The 6,000-nt window shown below is 38.4% G+C and overlaps 1 protein-coding gene across 1 annotated transcript in view; it reads right to left on the reverse strand.

Annotated features, from left to right (window-relative positions):
• LOC122781498 (corticotropin-releasing factor receptor 2) overlaps positions 1-2,071 on the reverse strand; it is a 43,894-nt gene extending 41,823 nt beyond the window's left edge. The window contains exons 1-2 of the mRNA XM_044045190.1: positions 1,665-2,071; positions 1,490-1,529 (exon numbers count right to left, since the gene is read on the reverse strand). The gene's annotated coding sequence lies outside the window, so the exon portion shown is untranslated. The remainder of the gene's footprint in view (positions 1-1,489; positions 1,530-1,664) is intronic.
• Positions 2,072-6,000: the final 3,929 nt, after the last annotated feature.

A 6,000-nucleotide genomic window follows, 5' to 3' on the forward strand; every position in this document is an offset into this window, starting at 1 on the left:
ATGGTGCAGTCTGAATAATCTTTATCCTGCTCTGTTTTATTCACTGTGAAATAAATCATGTCACACTATCAGGCTTGTAGACGACACAGATTGCTATTTGAAATCTCAGGCTCTGGTCTGAGCAAAAGGAGTGGTATTCAGGCATGTGCAGCATGTCTTCGTTCATTCATTCATCACTTTATCCTCCACATGAGGGTCGCGGTCGTGATATAGGGCGAAAGGCAGGGTATGCCATTCTATCACAGGACCAAATAGAGACCTCCATCCACGCTCACACTGAATTTAGAGTGTCCAATTTGCCTAATCTCCATGTTTCCTGAAAACTGGGAGGGAACCAGTGAACGCGGGGAGAACATGCAAACTCCGTGCAGAAAGGTCCTTGTTCTGACAAAGTCACAAACCTGTGGCTAACCACCACACCAACCGTGTGGCCAAACACAATCTAATTATGTCAAACTTGTGTTTCAGGGATGACTTGTGAATATGTTGTTTGAAATATGTCATTAAGGACCCGGGGGTTACAGAGCATCTGAAAATTATTCTGCCTTTTTTTTCTTTTTCTTTTTTTTTAGAAAACTCTTTAGCCAGTGGCCCAGAGGAGGTATTTAGCATAGTGTTTTTGGTTTTATCTCTCCCCTACAGCTCAGGCAGCATAGAAACTCAGACATAAAGACACAAGATAAAAAAAACTGTTGTGATACTATACATTTTATGGGTAAAGTTCCATCATAAATTGCAAAAAGCAAAGAATACAAGATATAGATGAATATGTTGAAACAGAAGTGAATCCAACAGCTTTCTGGAATTACAGTGGGGTTTATTCCCTGAGCCAAAGACTGCTTTTTAAAATGTTATTGTAATTAAAGCTGTAATGCATACATTTTAGATATAAAATGTATATCTAAAATGGGATATGGGAGTTGATTTTTTGTATGTAATTTTCACTTGATGTAGTTTAGAAAGCATAGCTGGCAGTGCAAATCAAGCTTTGTTTCATTCACAGAGTGCTTTCTAATCTCTCTAATCCCATGTGCAATTTGTTGTTTTTGTAAAAGTCTCCTCTGTTTTTCTTTGAGGAGGTGCAGTGCTCTGCCAGGGAAGACGTGAAAATATTCCCTTATCAAAAGGAATGTAATTTCTCAAACAATACCTCCCAGGCTGGAGTTGATGCTCTTCTGTTGGAATATTGCAAAATTAGAAAAGTGTCACTCTGAGCTGCTTCTGTGAACTGACACTCACTGTAGGAATATGTTGAGAGCAGCCACTTTATTTCCCAGAGGCTCATTCTTTTCATGAGCTCCATCAAAATATTGCCTGTTAGACTGACATTACCCCGATGCCTTTGTGAAATCACCTGAAAATGAGCACTGAGGTCACTGTTTTAACAAGATCATGTTGTTCCCCCATCCACACCAGCAACACCTTCAGTAAGTACACGGACGACACCACAGTGTTGGAATGCATCACAGGAGGAGATGAGTCTGCTTACCAGGATGAGGTGGAGCAGCTAACGGTGAGGAGAACCTGACCTGGAACAGGAACACCACACAGTTGGTCAGGAAAGCACAACAAAGACTCCACTTTCTGAGAATCCTTAGAAGGAATAACATCAACCAGAGATAGTGTGTGTTCTTCTACCGCTCCACCATGGAGAGCATCCTCACCTACTGGTTTTCCAGCTGCTCCAGAGGGTCACCAAAATGGGCATTCACTGTTTGAGCCACTACCGTCAGGCAGAGAGTACAGGGCCATCAAATTCACTGACAAACAGATTATATCCAACCACTCTCACACTTACTGCCAATTTACGAACCCAGGGAAAACCAGCGCACACATGGGGAGAACAAGCAAACTCCATGCTGAAAGGCCCTTATTCACAAACCTGGGTCTTCTTTCTACAAAGGCAAGAGTGTTGCATTCATTTCATGAAGTTCAAGTTTGTATCCAAAAGATCATAGTGGCGCTCACAGGTGTGAGGAAGCATGTAATTATGGCAATACATCATTATGAGTTCATAGCAGAGAGACTCCAGACAGCCCCCATGCAGACGGGGACACAGCTCAGGTTATCGTCTCAGCAGTTGTCAGTGGTTGTACATAATCAGCTCGCTTCATTTCTCTGCAGGGCAGTGTTTTAAACTGGAGAAATGGTTGCACTGCAGATTATGTTATCATTAGTGAACAGACTGGCAAACACAAGACACCATGATGGATTAGACTTCTCTTCGTGTTTTCCCTTTAATAGATTTGCAACTGCATAACTAATGTACATTAATTCTCCTTTCTACTGAAAACAGTTTCTTGCTTTAACTTGAAATCAATGACATCCATTTAAATCTACACTGTGAATCGACTGAAACCAAATACAACAATAAATACTTTCATTCTTGCTATAGATGAGTACATACGTGGCTGGATGCTACAGTGACAAACTGCACGGTGATGGTAAGATATATGTTTGTCTATTCCCTAAAAATGGGAGCAATGTTTCTATAAATAAACTAAAATGGTTTTTTTTTAACACATTTTCATTTATTATTTATTAAAATAACCCATTGGTCTGTCCCGGAGCCATAAATAAGCGCTTGCTCCTAAAGGGACTCTTTTACATGAACACCCTGCAGCACACAAAGGAAGAAGAGGTGAGTGTCTTGCCAAATTTTAACATTAGTTAACTGCAGCACTAGCACATAATATTTAGGTAATCACAGAACCCAATGACTCACATCATTCATTCAATCATAAATAATGTGCACACATGTTGTTGTTTTCCATTCTTTTTCAGGAGGAGCTGAGTGGTCGACACAGCACCGGCCAAATGTCAAAACAAATCTATCCGTGCAAATATTTGATTGTTTTCCAGAAAATATGCAAATATGCAGAGTGCAAATGTGTTTAAAATGTTAAAAATGCAATAAAACCAAAACACAAATTCAGCTAAAGTCATTGTTGATGTGAAGTTAGACAATAATACATGTTGTGGTAATGTTTTAAACAATATAACATGGGAATTCAAAAGTAGCCATCTGGAAGATATTAAATAAGTTACTATGTGTGCACAAATAACATTTCTATGTATAAACAATTACAAAAAAATGTGTTCATATTACGTTATCAACCCATACATACGTCGATACATTAAAACTGGATAGATGATAAGATAAGATGGCTTTTTTAAATTAAATAGTCACAGTAATGTGTTGTCAGAGAGCTTATCACTTTCTATCACAGATGGATCAAAAATGCATTTACAAAACAAACATTAATTTTTTTTCCTTCTCAGGGAGGAGCAGCCATTGATCTGGTAAGATAAGAGCCACAGGCGACAGGATGCCACCTCCACCTTTCACAGCGAGGTAATGAACTTCTTTCAGTGTGACCTGCAGTTTGCAGACTCACGGCCTGCGCAGCATAAAATCAAAACACAGTTGGAAGATAATAGGAAAATGGCAATTTATTGCATTACTTTTTTTCCCCACATCCAGAATCGACCAGCGGTATTGTGACTAAGGACATGTTGGTATGATATAAAAAAGAATAGGGATTGAGTGGATAATACTTGGCTTGTGCTAATATATGGATATGAAAATGGAACAGCCTTTATCTAGTAAATGATATTTTGAATCTCACTAACAGAATCAATTTAGTGAAGACCCGCACCGCTCACTTGTATAAACACTTTTTTTTTTTTTTTTGAAATACAGAAATGTAATCTCACTCTGCCTTGACTGGGACTCACATTTGACATCATCTGGATTTACTGCAGCATCCTAATGAAGAAGTGACTGAAAGAAGCTGAGGGATTCTCACAATTTGAATCATAAGGGAGGTGGTGCTTGTGTCACAAACTACCAGATGATGGGGAAAGCATGTCTGTATTCCCTGTACCTTTGGCTGGATGTCATTATCTGAGAGATTTTTGCCCCACACTTGTCATGAATTTGAAGACATGGGACAGAGTCGTGCAAAATCCAGATAGGATTCCTAAGAGAAGCCATTTTTGACAGATTTTTTTATTTTATTTATTTTTTTAATGGAATAAACCGATCAGATCAGAGTTTAACACTTCAAATCTACTCACATTAGTTCCATTGTCACCTACTGGCACTGGACAGTACATTTCTTAACCGCAGTTTTTATTCTCGACTTATTTACTGTATGTATTACAGAACAAGCAGGAAGAAAGAGGCTAAATAAAACAACCTTTATTTTTCTTCTTTTAGTTTTAAGTACTATTCTTTGTCTTTCATTATATGGTGTTTTTTATTTCTGAGAGAGTCACAAAACTTTGCACATGCAGTGCATGTTTTCAGAATATTATATACTGTAATCTGCGCTCTAAAATATTAGAATAATCCAAATCTCCACCCGATCAGATCCACGAGTCCGAAAGACATGTATGAAAACTGTGTGCTTGACATCTTAGACAACATTATGTTCTAGCATTGATGCATTTGTATAGTTAATGTAACACTGTTTTTATTATATTTTGTAAAGAATATTAACAACAGTCCTCTAACCTAAATAGGAAAAAAACATGAGACTCAAATGCCATCTTTAGATCGTTTTTGTCAAAAGTGAACGTGTTTGGTATTTTATCTGGGACTCGGTGTAATGCACAATATATCAGGATGGGATTTTCATGGCATTTCATTGAGGCCCTGCATCTCTTATGGCTTATGATAGCTGCAGCATAGGACAGTTTTCCTCCTGGTGTTTGTGGTTATATTGTATTTATGAGCAAGATCAGACCAGAAAATATCAATGTGATTGAAGTCTGAGACCTGAGAATGAAAAAGTGTAAGTCATCTCCATCAGTGGCGACTTTATGGTTAAGACAATTTAACAAGTCAGGAGGTAGATTTTTAACCATAAATACAGGCCATATGTTGGATTCAGATTCTTGATGCCATCTGTCCTGTGCTGGTTAGAATGCACTGTAGGTACCACAGGAACAACATTTCTCAGTTTTCCCACTTTAGCTTCCCCTGAGATGTCAAGTTCATGTCAGAGAAAGAGGCTTTGTGAACAGAATGCAGAAAAGGAAGGACATATAGTGCTGAATCTTGTCCCTCAGGATGTGTAACATGTCCCCAACACAGACATTTCATACTACAGTGAATCGAGGTCCTTTTTTAACATGAACATGTCCTATTTTTGGATTTTTGGCACAGAAGATAAGGTTGCTTTGGTTATGGGGGGGGGGGACAAAGCCAGAAAACATATACACAAAACAAAGCCATTGATACAGAAAACAAAGCCATTTATAATGAGGTGAATGTTCTTTATGTTCTTTTGTTCACTGAACTCATGTTATATGGCTGTATTAATGTTCAACAGGTTCAACTGTTCAATGACTCAGTCGGCATTTATAGATGCATGTATCAATAATGCATCCACTGAACATTTGGCCATTTACTGACAAGCTCACAGGGATTGTTCCTGCATTGTTCAGGTCATTGATTGTATTTGTAGGCATAGGTGAAGATCGTGGCAAAAGGTCCACAGAGATGATGGTGCCATGACTCTCCATGTTCAGCTGCTATTTATTGTGATCTCCACTGCAGGGAGGGATGCACATTCTGACTTTTGGCTGTAAATGTCAATCAATACCTGCAAGACTTTTACACACACATGCACACAGTATATATACTGTATCGATCTATCTATAGATTTTCTTGAATTCACGTTCTTTTCCAAGACTTTCTCAGGTCCTGTTGATTGATCCTTGTTTTGATATATGCATTGGTATATATTACAATGTTGTAAATCTGACCAAAAGAAACTGTGCATCGCAAAGCCTTCAACAGCTGGAACACAAGATAGTGCATTTCAAATCCAAACACTCCTCTGAATCACACATGAAAACCATGATGTGCCACTTGTCCATATTAGAGTTGTGGCAAATCATTAATTCAAGGAAAAGCGTTTGAAATACAGTTTCATTAGTATTCACACATGCACACATCTGTAAGTGTAAGATATCTGGACTCATTAGATC

The sequence above is a fragment of the Solea senegalensis genome, linkage group LG1 (genome assembly GCF_019176455.1).
Source record: "Solea senegalensis isolate Sse05_10M linkage group LG1, IFAPA_SoseM_1, whole genome shotgun sequence".
NCBI lineage: Eukaryota > Metazoa > Chordata > Actinopteri > Pleuronectiformes > Soleidae > Solea > Solea senegalensis.